General features: G+C 46.1%; 1 protein-coding gene across 6 annotated transcripts in view; it reads right to left on the minus strand.

Moving 5' to 3' along the window:
- The window catches only part of LOC118392590 (membrane-associated guanylate kinase, WW and PDZ domain-containing protein 2-like), a 123,558-nt gene extending 107,391 nt beyond the window's left edge, over nt 1-16,167 (minus strand). For 2 of the 6 annotated variants that reach the window (XM_052460520.1, XM_052460518.1), the window contains exon 1: nt 1,807-2,567. The gene's annotated coding sequence lies outside the window, so the exon portion shown is untranslated. Of the gene's footprint in view, nt 1-1,806; nt 2,570-16,010 lie in introns of those variants that run through there. The other 4 variants (XM_052460523.1, XM_052460524.1, XM_052460519.1 and 1 more) reach the window with 3 other exon arrangements.
- Between the last annotated feature and the right edge of the window lie 1,622 nt (nt 16,168-17,789).

A 17,789-nucleotide genomic window follows, 5' to 3' on the forward strand; every position in this document is an offset into this window, starting at 1 on the left:
TCGCCTGTCACATGTCATTATACTGTAACAGCGGTGACAGGAGGTGCTGGATTGGTGCAAACTGAATGACCCCACGCCATTCTGTCACGACAGTCACAAGAGCTGTGAGATACTCTTTTCTTCAGTAAGTCGGTTTTGGACTCCGCCACCCCATCTCTCAACGCTGCTGACAGGGAGTCCAAGCGTGAAATAACGTAAAGAAAAGAAAATGACTCCACCAAGGCCCTTAAAGCCCTTGCCAACGTTGTCTTAAAGCTCAATGTTGATGAATCTGTCCTTAGCTGGGAAAAGCAAACCGCTGGAGATTTCAACAGATACCATGTAACGGAAAACCTAAATCCTCTCAGAGTTCAGCATCAAACCATGGTGCTCCACATCAAAACACACCAGGCAGAGAGAGTTCTAGGTGAGGGTTGAGAGAGGAGTGGACGGGAGCTGGTCTTATTGGCGTGAGGATGGCACATCTGAGCCATGTTGATATGTGGTGAGGAGAGGAGATGCTAGTGAACACACATACAGTGTGTGTGTGTGTATCTATGTGTGAGATACACTATGGCACTTCCAGTGCTACCCTGCATGAGGCCTGCGTAACGACAACAGATTACACCTCCCGACAGCGCTCCAGAACGGCCGACACACAGCACAACACTTCAAAAGGAACCTTTGATGTCACGGAACTACTGTGTAATTAGCACCGTCTTCCAGTGGGGGACTTTTCTGTGGCGACACGTTCTAATAGAAGCAACCGATAAGGCATGAAAGTGGTTTTTATGTACTTTCAGAGTTCTGGGTCATCTGTTAGATTTGACATTAGTGTAACATCCAAGCTGGTTTAAGAGAGACATTTGTCTATAAAAAGCCACTGGCACAGCAGAGAGATGTCCATAAAACGTCCACAGAAATTGCTTTCCAACCGTAACTCTTTTCGGAGTCCCCATTTATAGATCCAATACAAATATTAGCATTATAAAAGGTGCAGAGGTCAAATCTACGAGCATGCTCTGTGATACGGTAAGAACTGTACACCCTCTGCTCTTCTGTGTCCGCCAACCCTTCTTGGTCACCTGTGCTACATGTGACCAGTGACCCCAACATATATAGTTCCCTCTAGTGGACAAACAAGTTAAAATAACCATTGACAGACAACATATACAATGAGATATAAACAGGCCAAAACGGTCCCTATGGTTTGCCATTTAGAAGTCAACACTTAGCGTGATGGAGTATACACTTGCATACGCGGTAACACATCCTCGATAGACTAACGGTTCTTCTTCCCTAGTCACTGATCTAAGAAGCCTATATTTATCTGTAATTTACAAGAGCCCCATTGGTATACATTATACGATAAAGTAGGACCGCATACCAAATAAATCAAGCTGACATACTGTAGGTGCATTGCCCCTAGTGGGTATTTTCAAAGCTGTTCCCATGGGCATTTGGGCACCCAGGGTATTTCTAGAGTGCTGATAATTTACACTAACGCTGTGTATTGTTGTGCTGTACAGGAAATGCTTTTTCATGTTCAACAAACATCCTACTTGTTAATCTCCTGTTCGGTAGGGGGTGAAGCAAGGAGAGAGAGAGAGAGAGAGAGAGAGAGAGAGTGTGAGTGTGAGTGAGTGAGTGAGTGAGTGAGTGAGTGAGTGAGTGAGTGAGTGAGTGAGTGAGTGAGTATGAGAGTGTGAGAGTGAGAGAAAGAAAGAAAGAGAGAGTGAGCGAACATAGACCATTCATCAGAGGGGAAGCCAGGATTTTCACTGGAGCAATCTGCAAACAATGCCGAGAATAACACAAACAGATTACCAGAGATAACTGTGGCGGATACCCAGCTATTTGTCCCGCGGTACGACGCTGTAATGACTCAGAAGCGGCTGTCGTCTTTCCACGTACAAAATGTTCCCTGGAACTCCCGGGGAGCGGAGAGAGGACTAGGGGATGAGAGAATAAGGGATAGCGATAGAGAAAACAATAATAATGTCTGAACATCTCTTCCTCTCCGCTGAGCAAGGAGAGAGGGAGAGGGAGAGAGAGAGAGAGAGAGAGAAAGAGACAGAGAGGGAGAGAGAGAGAGTGAAGGGTCTGTGAGGAGAAGGCGTGGAGATGAAGCATGTCTCACAGAGTAGACTAGAGTTGCAGCGTGGGCAGTAGAGCTGCCGGCCAGCCAGGCCTCTTCTACTCTCCCATCTCTCTCTCCCCACACTACAGTTATATCCATCCATAGGGTTTCATAGCCAGGGGCCATTAGATCAGCTCTTAACACATCCAGCTTAGTACCATTGTCCAGTAATGGATCCCGGGTCAGGGCATCTCGCCTGCCTCGTTTGAAATCCAAACCCATTCAACAATGCACTTCAGTGGAATAAATGTACCCAGCCAGAAGGGCAGCCATCTGCGCATTGAGCTTCATGTGTCATGCATTAGCATGACCCTTAAGTATATCTACACTGTTTAACATCGCTGATTGGCAGAGGCATCGGTAACTGGATCACAACTATGTGAATCCATGTGTGTGTCCCAAATGGTACCCTATTCCCTATATAGTGCACTACTTTAGACCAGGGAACTATTCCCTATTCCCTATATAGTGCACTACTTTAGACCAAGGCCCACAGGGCCCATAGGGCTCTGGTCAAAAGAAATGCACTACATCGCAGCCCACGACAGTTAAATGAGTGTGTCAGACCATCTGCAAGTGGAAATATTGCCTCCAACTTCAAACACTGCTGGGATGGCGGTGCAACAGAGGTCTGGTGCATATCCCCAGGCTTTGGAGAGAAATAGTAAGATATACTACATCCAGACTTCAATCTCTATCCCAAGATACTATATCAACCCTCAAGCAGCTATGATCAAGCCTGACCATCCACAGCTACTATGGCAAGAGACAGAAAAGCACAGGGAGAAATATCCCCTTCCCTAAGTGTGTAGAGAGTGTAGAGCTTAGGGGACACTGCGTTATGTCCCTGCCTGGTCTCTCTCTGGTCCTCCTCCTGTCCTGAGGCTGCAGACCATATGTCACCTCACAGGTCTCCAGCCATCCATCAATCAGAGGAGAGTGAGAAAGACACCACATGACCAGAAGACCCTTCCAAAGCATCGTTATAGCACATCCCCGACCCCTCTCAGTCTGACCTCTCCCCCTCCCTCCCTCTCTCCATCTCTGGAGAGCAGCTATTACAGTCAGTGTGGTTTTAGAACTAGCCAACGTGATGTGACAGACTGCAGAAGAAGACTTGAGGCTGTACCTCTGTCCACCCTGCTTACCTTCCCCCGCTCCTTACACATATGCTAGCCTTCAGACTGCATTAAAAGACCACATGATGCCAGCAGCAACGGCTGTTGCTTTCACAGCTAGTCGAAGGCCTAGCTTACTGAGATACAGACACACAGAGACAGGCTTGACCTCTGAATCTCATATACTTGTTGTACTCTGTCCCTGACAAACAACAAGCAGCGAGTTTCTAAACAGCCTTGAGTTTCACTTAGCAAGCCACTTCTGGGAGAAACTGTTCCATGTCAAATTGAAATCTCCAGCTCCACTGCCTCCAGTAGTCAGACCCAGTGTGTGTGTCAACGGGCTGCAGTGCATTGAAGGGGCTGGGATAGGGGGACTGTGTGGGCAGGAGCTGGTGATGGGATCAGCTTCCGCTTGGCTGGGTAAAGCCCCACTAGGCCCAGTATGTTGTGACAGTGTGTCAGTCAGGTCTGTGCTGTGGTCCCTCTGGGGCCCTCTGGCCGGAGGTGCTCAGTAGCCCCCTCTATTCACTTCCCTAATCCCCCTGTTATGACAGCAAGAGATGGCGTCAACGTGCCCCATTGTCCAGATCCTAATCTAACCAGTTAGCCAATTAGGAAATGGCCGGCCTTCCTATTGCCTGAGAATTAGTGGGAAGGATTACGGTGCCATTCAGTGCTGTGCGGCCGCCACAGGAGACCGGGAGTCGGGTAACGTGGGGTGGAAAGGGCTGAACGAGGGCACTGACGAAAAGCTGCTTTCGCCCGCACTTTCTGTTCATTGGTGGCGGTGATAACGCACGGCCACTTAGCCGTGGATGTGCTTAGTCACTGTTGTCATAGACTGCTGCCTTAATCAACCCGATTAGATGTCGGATACACTTTAATAAACCTTCAATGAACTAAGAAAAGAGAGAGAGAGAGAGAGAGAGAGAGAGAGAGAGAGAGAGAGAGAGAGAGAGAGAGAGAGGAGAGAGAGAGAGAGAGGGGGAGAGAGAGAGGGGGGAGAGAGAGGGGGAGAGAGAGAGAGGGAGAGAGAGAGAGAGAGAGAGAGAGAGAGGAGAGAGAGAGAGAGGGGGAGAGAGAGAGGGGGAGAGAGAGAGAGAGAAATATGTGAGAAAGAAGGATGCGTTGTCATTGGGGGATACAGTGGCACGAATGATTAACAGGCACATAATCCCTATCCCATATCCCATCACACAACAACAGAGTGCTTTTGTTCTCAAGCGCAGTGAGGTAAAACACACGTGGTGGCCCTCCTTCAACATGTCCAAGGTTTTACTAAACTAATCTGCAAACTGATGATCACTAATGTGGGATTGATTGGGGGACCTGAGCATCGACAAAACCCTTCTGAGGCTCGTTGGCATGACGACAGCAGGTCCTCCGCCCCACTCACCTTTCCCAGAATTGCATTAATAGATTGGCCCTCCTGGAGGTGCTGGTGGATGGCCGTGTGAGGCGGCCTGGAGTGATCGATGACTGACCTCTCAGAGACCTCGTGAGAGAGAAAGAGAGAGACAGAGATGGAAGGAGAGAGAGTGAGGGGGGAGAGAAAGCGAGAGAGGAGGGAGAGAGATGGAGAAGGATAGAGAGAGAGAGATGGAGTAAGCAGGGGGAGCGAGAAAGAGGTTGAGGAGGAAGGAAAGAGACAGAGAGAAAGAAAGAAAGAAGGAAAGACAGAAAGATGGAGATTGAGAGGGAGCACTGACTTCACCATCTCATTTTAGGCTGTAAAACCCTCAGGGTAAGAGGTATGAATCTGCCAGCTCAGCTTCACTCATAATTAATCATACACACCCGAACACTAATACTACATAGCATTGTACAATCACACAGGAACACTATTACTACCTAGCATTGTGCCATCACACAGGAACACTATTACTACCTAGCATTGAACCATCACACAGGAACACTATTACTACCTAGCATTGTACCATCACACAGGAACACTATTACTACCTAGCATTGTACCATCACACAGGAACACTATTACTACCTAGCATTGTACCATCACACAGGAACACTATTACTACCTAGCATTGTGCCATCACACAGGAACACTATTACTACCTAGCATTGTACCATCACACAGGAACACTATTACTACCTAGCATTGTACCATCACACAGGAACACTATTACTACCTAGCATTGTACCATCACACAGGAACACTATTACTACCTAGCATTGTACCATCACACAGGAACACTATTACTACCTAGCATTGTGCCATCACACAGGAACACTATTACTACCTAGCATTGTACCATCACACAGGAACACTATTACTACCTAGCATTGTACCATCACACAGGAACACTATTACTACCTAGCATTGAACCATCACACAGGAACACTATTACTACCTAGCATTGTACCATCACACAGGAACACTATTACTACCTAGCATTGTACCATCACACAGGAACACTATTACTACCGAGCATTGTACCATCACACAGGAACACTATTACTACCTAGCATTGTACCATCACACAGGAACACTATTACTACCTATCATTGTACAATCACACAGGAACACTATTACTACCTAGCATTGTACAATCACACAGGAACACTATTACTACCTAGCATTGTACAATCACACAGGAACACTATTACTACCTAGCATTGTACCATCACACAGGAACACTATTACTACCTAGCATTGTACCATCACACAGGAACACTATTACTACCTAGCATTGTACAATCACACAGGAACACTATTAATACCTAGCATTGTACAATCACACAGGAACACTATTACTACCTAGCATTGTACCATCACACAGGAACACTATTACTGCCTAGCATTGTACAATCACACAGGAACACTATTACTACCTAGCATTGAACCATTACACAGGAACACTATTACTACCTAGCATTGTACCATCACACAGGAACACTATTACTACCTAGCATTTTACCATCACAAGGGAACACTATTACTACCTATCATTGTACCATCACTGATGACTGGGTGCCATGGACATGATATCTACAATGTAAGATAAATGACAGTATGTACATTACATTACGTTCCCTTTAGGAGTAGCTGCAAGACATCCATTGATACATTTGTTGCGAGTTCTCCGACCATATTCGTTGAGTGGAAGGGTGTTAAAGTGCAAGCCCTCCCCATGTCCATCTCCAACCTGCGACTCAGTCCATAGCCATGCTATTCAATGGTCTGTAATGGTCTGCATAGCAGCATCCTGTTGGAATGTCTGAAGCCATTACCTTCTATTAAATGAGTGAGAGTGGAAGCTCCTTTCACTGGCGGTCACATATCAGTCTCTTGCCACTGAGATGTAAGACCAAGGATATAGTAGAGAGAACTCAGGTACACTGGGATTTGTGTCTGATACGGACAGCAATGTGTTAGCTGCAGAGATAACATTGACACCAATAGGATTGTCTGTCCACTACCAGCTCTATCAGAAACAAAATAATTGAAAGTTATTTTAAGTCCAGTAAAAAAGGCTTAATCTGAGTCTGGGAAACCAGTCTTAAAAGTCTATCTAATGCCAGTCCTAGATCACACCACATTCAGGTCTCTCAGTGAAAGACTCTGCTAAAACTACTGAAGCATAGAAGAGTGGAAGTTTTCCCTAGTCCATGTAGCTGTGCCTGGGAATCTGGGGAGCTAGCCCCACTCAGGCAGCAGTCAAACAGAGATGTGAGTGATGAAGCAACCTGGAGATGTTGACAGTGACAGATTGGTTATTCATCCATCTTGTCATCAGAGGCTTCCAGTACTTGGGGGGGTTCATCATCAGTGTTTTGGTGGAATCTTAAGTCTGATACCAAACTCCCTCAAGTAACTGTCTACAGTACAAACAACAAGCCAAACAATGTTGAGCAAACATTTCACAATCCAGCACCATCATATAGCCAACTTTCTGTAAAAGTCAGTTTCCTGACGTGGAAATGATAGTCAACATTCCACCGTGTACATTGCCTGTACAGTACCTACCCCTAAAGAAAGACTTGATCATGGTGTCTGTGTCCTTGTGGAACAGGCTGACGCTCCGAACATGTATTCTCCTCCTCTCCTCCTTCCAGGGTTCTGTACTCTTTCATCACATTTCAAACATCCCTTTGGTCTCGCAAAGCAGTTACTTTTGGGGTTACAGTATGACACGATAATTCTGCCACCTGGAGACACTTGACAGCAAATATAGAGGTGCTTGGAGACGCTAGGCATCCACTCAAACCAGTCCCTTTAATCTGGGGAGATCCAAAAACAAGAGAAAAGACAACACTTTCTTTCCCCTCACTGCTATTTCACTCTGTATCCATGGACTACAGGAACCTCGTCATACACACACACAGCCCGACCCAGGGAGGTATGGGGAGAGAGAGAGAGAGAGAGAGAGAGAGAGAGAGAGAGAGAGAGAGAGAGAGAGAGAGAGAGAGAGAGAGAGAGAGAGAGAGAGAGAGAGAGAGAGATGGAGAGATGGACACACACACTGACACACACACAGATTGGGGGCGAGCTGATGTCATCCGTTTGGATGTGTGGCCCCGGGGTGTGTGTGTGTGTGTGTGTGTGTGTGTGTGTGTGTGTGTGTGTGTAGCCCAGACACAGTGGGACTGATGGTGGATATGAAAGTGCTGCTGTCAGCTTAATCCTCACACTGCAGCCAGAGATGTCCATATCCCAGCCAGAGACCACATTACCACCCAATGACACAATCTGTTTGTCAGGGACGCCTTCCTGCCTGTCTCCATGGCTGTCTACCTATAATAATATAAATATATAATAATAATAATAATAATATATGCCATTTAGCCTTTTATCCAAAGCCTTACAGTCATGTGTGCATACATCAGTTGGCTGCCTGCCTACTCTGATTCAGTTATAACGCCCTATCCCAGCCAGTTAGGCCTGAAGCTTAGGGCGGCCATACTAGCAGACAACAGGTCCACATACCATCATGACCCTATTTGGTTCCATGGCCGAGCTCTGGATTGCTCCATTGCTTTCTGAAGTGGTTTTCACCCAGGTCGTTTATTTGCTACAGCCCTACAGTCATGGGAGCCATTTTGTCAGTTTGGATTGAAGCGTTAGAGTCTCTTGAGTCCTGCTTGGGATTTGAACCCATTACCGTGTTGGGTCAGAGGAAGAAATAATCAGCACCCTACATGATGGCAATCATCCACACAGCAACCTCTGACCCTTTAAATCCAGAGGTTGAGCCACACCAGGAGCCTCTATCACCACCAGCTGTGTGTGTGTGTCTCACTCAGCGTGTGTGTTGTGTGTGAGTGTGTGTATTTGCTATTCATGTGTGTGTATTTTCTATTCATGTGTGTGTGTGTGTGTGTGTGTGTGTGTGTGTGTGTGTGTGTGTGTGTGTGTGTGTGTGTGTGTGTGTGTGTGTGTGTGTGTGTGTGTGTGTGTGTGTGTGTGTGTGTGTGTGTGTGTACTTGCAATGTGTGTATATTTACTGTGTGTGTGCTCAGTGATTTCCAAGATGGCGTAGCAGTCGGACGTGTGTTTGTCTTGTCCTGTAAATAGTCAGTTTTTCCGTGTATATTTTAATCTCACTTTCCACCTACGATCTAAATATACTTTCCTGCAACCAGCACCACCCAATGAGGTACGGATCTGCCATTTTTATACATTATAACTGGAACCTCCATCAGAAGCTAGCCCGCTAACCAGCTATTAGCTTGTAGTCACTGTTAGCCATGGCTAGCGGTCCTCAGTCAATACCTGCCAGTCTGCACAGCACGATATTGGACTGTTTTTCTCCACCACATCACCGGATTCCTGCCGCAAGCTCTGGGCCATTACACCGGATCATCGCAGCTAGCTAGCTGCAATCGAGTGGCTAACGCTGGCTAACGTCTCTGTCCCGAAGAAGGCACCAGTTTGCCTTGAACTAGCCTCGAGCTAGGCCCATCTCCAGGCTAGCCGAAGAGGTATACCCACTAATTTGTGGGCTACAATACCTCTTTTGCCAATTGGCCTGGACCCTTTATTGTTGACATGGAGCCCCGCTGATCCATTCAACAGGCTTTTCCATTGCGTTATCACCGAAGACCCATTTGCTCTCCCCGGCCCGCTAGCTTTCTGAACACCGTGCCTCTCGCTCGCCTAGCATAGTAGCGACTACCGAACGTCCCCAGGACTCACCTATTGCTGCTCATTGGACCCTATGATAATTCGGCTACACATGCCTCTCTCTAATGTCAATATGCCTTGTCTTCTGCTGTCTCGGTTAGTTCTTATTGTTTTATTTCCCTGTATTCCCCTAGTCCAGCTCAACATGCCTTAGATAACTTTTTGTCACACAACCCACACATGGGTAGACCTCACCTGGCTTAGCTGGCGCCTCCAAAGATGCAAGCTCTCTCATCATCACTCAATGCCTACGTTTACCCCCACTGTACTCACATCCTACCATACCCTTGTTTGTACATTATGCCCTGAATCTATTCTATCACTCCCAGAAATCTGCCCCTTTTATTCTCTGTTCCCAACGCACTAGACGACCCGTTCTTATAGCCTTTAGCCATACCCTTATCCTAGTCCTCCTCTGTTCCTCTGGTGATATAGAGGTTAACCCAGGCCCTGTAGCCCCCAGTTCCACACCTATTTGTTTACTTCTGTAACCGTAAAAGCCTTGGTTTCATGCATGTTAACATCAGAAGCCTCCTCCCTAAATATGTTTTATTCTCTGCTTTAGCACAGTCCGCAAACCCTGATGTTCTAGCCATGTCTGAATCCTGGATTAGGAAGGCCACCAAAAATTCAGACATTTCCATCCCCATCTACAACATTTTCCGTCAAGATAGAACTGCCAAAGGGGGCGGATTTGCAATCTACTGCAGCGATAGCTTGCAGAGTTCAGTTTGAGCTTCTACTTTTAAAAATCCACCTTTGCATAAATAAGTCTCTGACTGTTGCCGCTTGTTATAGACCCCCCTAAGCCCCCTGCTGTGCCCCGGACACCATATGTGAATTGATTGCGCCCCATCTATCTTCTATCTTAGTTCTTACTGTTAGGTGACCTAAACTGGAATATGTTTAGCACCCCGGCGGTCCTACAATATAAGCTAGATGCCCTCAATCTCAGACAAATGATCAAGGAACCTACCAGGTACATCCCTAAATCCGTAAACATGGGCACCCTCATAGATATCATCCTGGTTAAACTGTAAACTCTCCTTCCAGACTAACATTAAGCATCTCCAATCCAAAATGAAACCTAGAATCGGCTTCCTATTTCGCAACAAATCCTCCTTCATTCATGCAGCCAAACATACCCTCGTAAAACTGACTATCCTACCGATCCTTGACATTGACGATGTCATTTACAAAATAGCCTCCAACACTCTACTCAGCAAACTGGATGTAGTCTATCACAGCACCATCGGTTTTGTCACTAAAGCCCCATATACTACCCACCACTGCGACCTGTATGCTCTCGTTGGCTGGCCCTCGCTATTCATCGCCAAACCTACTGGCTCCAGGACATCTATAAGTCTTTGCTAGGTAAAGCCCCACCTTATTGGTCTCCATAGCAACACCCACCCATAGCACGCACTCCAGCAGGTATATTTCACTGGTCATCCCCAAAGCCAACACTTCCTTTGGCCGCCTTTCCTTTCAGTTCTCTGCTGCCAATGACTCGAACAAATTGCAAAAAAATCACTGAAGCTGGAGACTTATATCTCCTTCACTAACTTTAAGCATCAGATGTCAGAGCAGAGCTGTACACAGCCCATCTGTAAGTAGCACACCCAACTACCTCATCCCCATATTGTTACTATTTTTCTTTTTACCCTTTTGCACCCCAGTATCTCTACTTGCACATCATCATCTGCACATCCATCACTCCAGTGTTAATGCTAAATTTTAATTATTTCGTCACTGTGGCCTATTTATTGCCTTACCTCCCTAACCTTACTACCTTTGCACACACTGTACATAGATGTTTCTATCGTGTCTTTGATTGTACGTTTGTTTATTCCATTTGTAACTCTGTGTTGTTGTTGTTGTTGTTATTTTGCTTTATCTTGGCCATGTCGCAGTTGAAAAGAAGAACTTCTCAATTGGCCTACCTGGTTAAATAAAGGTGAAAAAATGTTTTAGAAAGTAATGGGAGGAGGGGCCGTGGTAGATAGTAGACACAGATGAGACGAGACGGAGGAATTCCCATCATACTAGTAGTGAGAGCTGTGGCAGGTCAGTAAACTAGAGGGGGAATTCACATCATACTAGTAGTGAGAGATGTGGCAGGTCAGTAACCTAGAGGGGGAATGCACATCATACTAGTAGTGAGAGATGTGGCAGGTCTGTAAACTAGACGGGAATTCACATCATACTAGTAGTGAGAGATGTGGCAGGTCTGTAAACTAGACGGGAATTCACATCATACTAGTAGTGAGAGATGTGGCAGGTCAGTAACCTAGAGGGGGAATTCACATCATACTAGTAGTGGGAGATGTGGCAGGTCAGTAAACTAGAGGGGGAATTCACATCATACTAGTAGTGAGATATGTGGCAGGTCTGTAAACTAGACGGGAATTCACATCATACTAGTAGTGAGAGATGTGGCAGGTCAGTAAACTAGAGGGGGAATTTAGATCATACTAGTAGTGAGAGATGTGGCAGGTCAGTAAACTAGAGGGTAGTGAATTTAGATCATACTAGTAGTGAGAGATGTGGCAGGTCAGTAAACAGTAAACAGGTCAGTAAACTAGAGGGGTAGTGGGAGATGTCCAGTAAACATCATACTAGTAGTGAGAGATGTGGCAGGTCAGTAAACTAGAGGGGGAATTCCCATCATACTAGTAGTGAGAGATGTGGCAGGTCAGTAAACTAGAGGGGGAATTCCCATCATACTAGTAGTGAGAGATGTGGCAGGTCAGTAACCTAGAGGGGGAATTTAGATCATACTAGTAGTGGGAGATGTGGCAGGTCAGTAACCTAGAGGGGGAATTCACATCATACTAGTAGTGGGAGATGTGGCAGGTCAGTAAACTAGAGGGGGAATTTAGATCATACTAGTAGTGAAAGATGTGACAGGTCAGTAAACTAGAGGGGGAATTTAGATCATACTAGTAGTGAGAGATGTGGCAGGTCAGTAAACTAGAGGGGGAATTTAGATCATACTAGTAGTGAAAGATGTGACAGGTCAGTAACCAGAGAGGGAGGGGTTTAACAATGTTCATGGCATCCCTTTACAATGAGAAGTTTTCCCTGTCGTTCCCTGACATTTACTTAATGGCTGATCCAATTAGGGAGGAACGTGGCGACACACACACACACACACACACACACACACACACACACACACACACACACACACACACACACACACACACACACACACACACACACACACACACACACACACACACACACACACACACACACACAAAGAGAGGAGAGTGGTGGACTGGAGAGATAGGGATAAAGGGTTTTCTCTAGTAGCTCCAGCATAGCAACCACAGACTATCAGAGGTGTATACAGGATCACTTCAAAGAGTGAAAAGCCATTTATTGCACTTCCCTCTTGAGTGACTGGAGTTTATACATAAGTGTAGCCAGTGTGAAATGGCAAGCTATTTAGCAGATAGATAGGTACAATGCTTTTTGGGTGATGGTTGGCAGTGTGTTCAGAGGGACAGAAGCAACACTGTTACATGAGCAACACACACAACTTGAAAGATGGCATTTTTGGTGATGATTTCAAATGGTACTTGGAATGATTAAGGTATACAAGTATGTGACATTTAGATCTCAACATACACTGCTATACACCACAACAATAGCATACTGAGAATACAGTCGTGGCCAAAAGTTTTGAGAATGACACAAATATTAATTTCCACAAAGTTTGCTGCTTCAGTGTCTTTAGATATTTTTGTCAGATGTTACTGTGGAATACTGAAGTATAATTACAAGCATTTTAGAAGTGTCAAAGGCTTTTTATTGACAATTACATGAAACTGATGCAAAGAGTCAATATTTGCAGTGTTAACCCTTCTTTGTCAAGACCTCTGCAATCCGCCCTGGCATGCTGTTAATTAACTTCTGGGCCACATCCTGACTGATGGCGGCCCATTCTTGCATAATCAATGCTTGGAGTTTGTCAGAATTTGTGGGGTTTTGTTTGTCCACCTGCCTCTTGAGGATTGACCACAAGTTCTCAATGGGATTAAGGTCTGGGGAGTTTCCTGGCCATGGACCCAAAATATTGATGTTTTGTTCCCCCAGCCACTTAGTTATCACTTTTGCCTTATGGCAAGGTGCTCCATCATGCTGGAAAAGGCATTGTTCGTCACCAAACTGTTCCTGGATGGTTGGGAGAAGTTCTTGGAGGATGTGTTGGTACCATTCTTTATTCATGGCTGTGTTCTTAGGCAAAATTGTGAGTGAGCCCACTCCCTTGGCTGAGAAGCAACCCTACACATGAATGGTCTCAGGATGCTTTACTGTTGGCATGACACAGGACTGATGGTAGCGCTCACCTTGTCTTCTCCGGACAAGCTTTTTTCCGGATGCCCCAAACAATCGGAAAGGGGATTCATCAGAGAAAATGACCTCAGCAGTCCAATCCCTCAGCAGTCCAATCCCTGTACCTTTTGCAGAATATCAGTCTGTCCCTGATGTTTTTCCTGGAGAGAAGTGGCTTCTTTGCTGCCCTTCTTGACACCAGGCCATCCTCCAAAACTTTTCACCTCACTGTGCGTGCAGATGCACTGACACCTGCATGCTGCCATTCCTGAGCAAGCTCTGTACTGATGGTGCCCCGATCCCACAGCTGAATCAACTTTAGGAGACGGTCCTGGCGCTTGCTGGACTTTCTTGGGCACCCTGAAGCCTTCTTCACAACAATTGAACTGTTCTCCTTGAAGTTCTTGATGATCCGATAAATGGTTGATTTAGGTGCAATCATGCTGGCAGCAATATCCTTGCCTGTGAAGCCCTGTTTTGCAAAGCAATGACGACGGCACGTGTTTCCTTGCAGGCAACCATGTTTGACAGAGGAAGAACAATGATTCCAAGCACCACCCTCCTTTTGAAGCTTCCAGTCTGTTATTCGAACTCAATCAGCATGACAGAGTGATCTCCAGCCTTGTCCTCATCAACATTCTCTCGTTAACACAGGTGTGAATCACTGACATGATGTCAGCTGGTCCTTTTGTGGCAGGGCTGAAATGCAGTGGAAATGTTTTTTGGGGGATTCAGTTAATTTGCATGGCAAAGAGGGACTTTGCAATTAATTGTAATTCTTCTGATCACTCTTCGTAACATTTTGGAGTATATGCAAATCACCATCATGTCAACTGAGGCAGCAGACTTTGTGAAAATTAATATTTGTGTCATTCTCAAAACTTTTGGCCACGACTGTACATTGAATCAATTTACACGGAGTAAATGCAAAAACACTGATTTTGCTGATAACTGCTCTATTGAGGAATGTTTGACGTTCCTTGACTGTGATATGTGGTTGTCCCACCTAGCTACCTGCAGTTGAATGTCCCTAACTGTAAGTCACTCTGGATGAGAGCGTCTGCTAAATGACTCAAATGTCAGTGTGATGTAATGGCTCCTATCATCTGAAATGATACCAGGCTACGTGACGTGAAACAACGAAGAGGAACTGACCCCAAACTTAGTCACCAGTTCTTCAAATGATACTCAAGTTAATAGGAAAATCATAAATAATAAAGACATTCTATGCATTATTCATGACATTTTTCTTCCCTCGCAGCTCTCCTACTTCTCGCTCGCGGCACAAAATGTGTTCTAGAAATGTACTCACCAACTTGCTGTGTGGAGTAAATAATGGCTTGAGGAAAATGTTTTATAGAATTAATCATGAAAATGAAATACATATTTACAGAGAGGAAGGTGGGGTTTGTGTGTGTGTGTGTGTGTGTGTGTGTGTGTGTGTGTGTGTGTGTGTGTGTGTGTGTGTGTGTGTGTGTGTGTGTGTGTGTGTGTGTGTGTGTGTGTGTGTGTGTGTGTGTGTGTGTGTGTGTGTGTGTGTAGCATGAGCACAGGCAGTCAGATGGGTTGAATGAGGGGGAAGTTTCCATACACTGCGTATATTCACCGGTAGTGTAACAACGTGTCTCTCTTGTGTGAATTACACTCTCTATCGCACAAGGCTATTTTCCGTTCCCTTCCGTTCTCTTTAACACGCATAACTTTAAACGTGACATAATAGATAAACAGGGAATACAATGTATATGTAAATGGGTGCTTGGCTTGTCTACTGAATGATAATCTGATGAGTTTTGTGTCTCTGATCGGTTAAAGTCATTAATTCATCACCATATTGTTGCCAGCGAATCAGGAAAGTCAATTACTGACGCTGTTCCTGTTTAAACACACATTAAAAATAGATCCGTGGACATACAGTTTAAAGCAGAAGGCTACTGAGTACGTACTGTATGAGCAACATTTGGAAGCTTATGAAGAATTCCCATCCAAACAGATCTGAGGGAAACTTTTTTCTCTAAAGCAGGGCTCTTCAACTTGTTCACATCTTGTAAATTAAGGTGGCAAGGAGAAGTAATCAACTTTTTAAAATGAATACATTGTGTAGATAGTTTTCCATTATTTTGACCTCCCCACAATATAATTGGAAGTGGAAGTGTAAACTCTAACATAGCCTATTAGTTCTAAAGTTAACTCCAAACACATTTTCCCTAATAGCAGCTGTTAAGCTGATTAAACAAAGGTTAGCCATGTGTTGACAAAAATGTATATCCAAGTCAAGAAAGCTTACCAGCAGCCAGTGGCACTTGCCGCGTGTGGTACTCGTGTGTGCTTTTTCAAAGCCTATGTCAGACACTCCAGTGAGTGTAATTAGCTCAATGTTAGGAGTAGAGGAGTAAAGTTGACATCATTAGAAAGATATACTCCTCGTAAATAATATAAATAATAACATAAATATATCATTAAAAATGTGTTTTCCCACTTTACCTTCTCTTTCCTTCCCACTCTCCCCCCCTCCATCTCTCACCTCCCCTCTGCCTCCTACTTTCTCTATGTCACATCCTCTCATGGCAGCATGGTTCTGTCCCTTCCTCCCTTCCTCCCTTCCCCTCCCTCTCTGGCTTTCCCATCCCCCTCTCTCCTGTCCTCTCATGGCAGCATTGTTCTGTCCCTCCCTCCCTTCCCCCTCTCTCCTGTCCTCTCACTCTCACGGCAGCATGGCTCTGTCCCTCCCTCCCTTTCCCTCCCTCTCTGGCTTTCCCATCCCCCTCTCTCCTGTCCTCTCACTCTCATGGCAGCATGGCTCTGTCCCTCCCTCCCTTTCCCTCCCTCTCTGTCCCATCCCCCTCTCTCCTGTCCTCTCATGGCAGCATTGTTCTGTCCCTCCCTCCCTTCCCCCTCTCTCCTGTCCTCTCATGGCTGGCTCTGTCCCTCCCTCCCTTCCTCCCTTCCCCTCCCTCTCTGGCTTTCCCATCCCCCTCCTCCTGTCCTCTCATGGCAGCATGGTTCTGTCTCTCACTCCCTTCCTCCCTTCCCCTCCCTCTCTGGCTTTCCCATCCCCCTCTCCTGTCCTCTCATGGCAGCATGGTTCTGTCCTCCCTCCCTTCCTCCCTTCCCCTCCCTCTGGCTTTCCCATCCCCCTCTCTCCTGTCCTCTCATGGCAGCATGGTTCTGTCCCTCCCTCCCTTCCCCCTCTCTCCTGTCCTCTCCTCTCCCAGCATGGTTCTGTCCCTCCCTCCCTTCCTCCCTTTCCCTCCCTCTCTGGCTTTCCCATCCCCCTCTCTCCTGTCCTCTCATGGCAGCATGGTTCTGTCCCTCCCTCCCTTCCTCCCTTCCCCTCCCTCTCTGGCTTTCCCATCCCCCTCTCTCCTGTCCTCTCACTCTCATGGTATTTCCTCTTTCCTTCATCATTTTCCATTCATACTGGATCGGATTACCGTCCCGCTCCGAGGCCCTTCCCATATGCGGCCCCTCTCTCTCTAACAGCCCAGCCACATCCATCTGAGGGCCACCATCTCTCGCCCTCAATCTCTCGCTCGACTCTCACTCTCGCTCTGTGTCCCCTCTCCCTCAGTCTCTCTCTCTCTTCCCCCCTCTCTCTGTCTGTCTCTCTATCTCCCCCTCTTTCGAGCTCTCTCTCTGCCACCAATAATCCATCCAGCCTTCCACAACGGGACTGCCAGCTCTGCACAAAGTCTAATTGGATCATTTTAAAGGTGCTCACCATGACCACTCTCACCAATGTAATTATGTTTTTTCCTCCTCCTTCATTTAATGCTGTGGGCTGGGACAGACGGGAAGAACTCAGTGCCCTTCTACAGAACGGCTGTAACACTTTGGGTTTTACAGTTGGGCTAATCCAATTTCACCCACAGAGAAATCATCCCATGCCATATATATATACTTTTCAACAGGCTTTTTTATGGGCCACCGTAAAAGCCATTCAAGTAGTGTTGAATATCTCGGTCTCATTGATTTCAACCAGTGAAAAAAAGGGGGTCTTTGTGTCTGTCTGTTCTCTCTCTGTACATACATATATATGTATCTCTCTCTTTCTCTACCCACAGCT

This window comes from Oncorhynchus keta, chromosome 13 (assembly GCF_023373465.1).
Source record: "Oncorhynchus keta strain PuntledgeMale-10-30-2019 chromosome 13, Oket_V2, whole genome shotgun sequence".
NCBI classification, from domain to species: domain Eukaryota; kingdom Metazoa; phylum Chordata; class Actinopteri; order Salmoniformes; family Salmonidae; genus Oncorhynchus; species Oncorhynchus keta.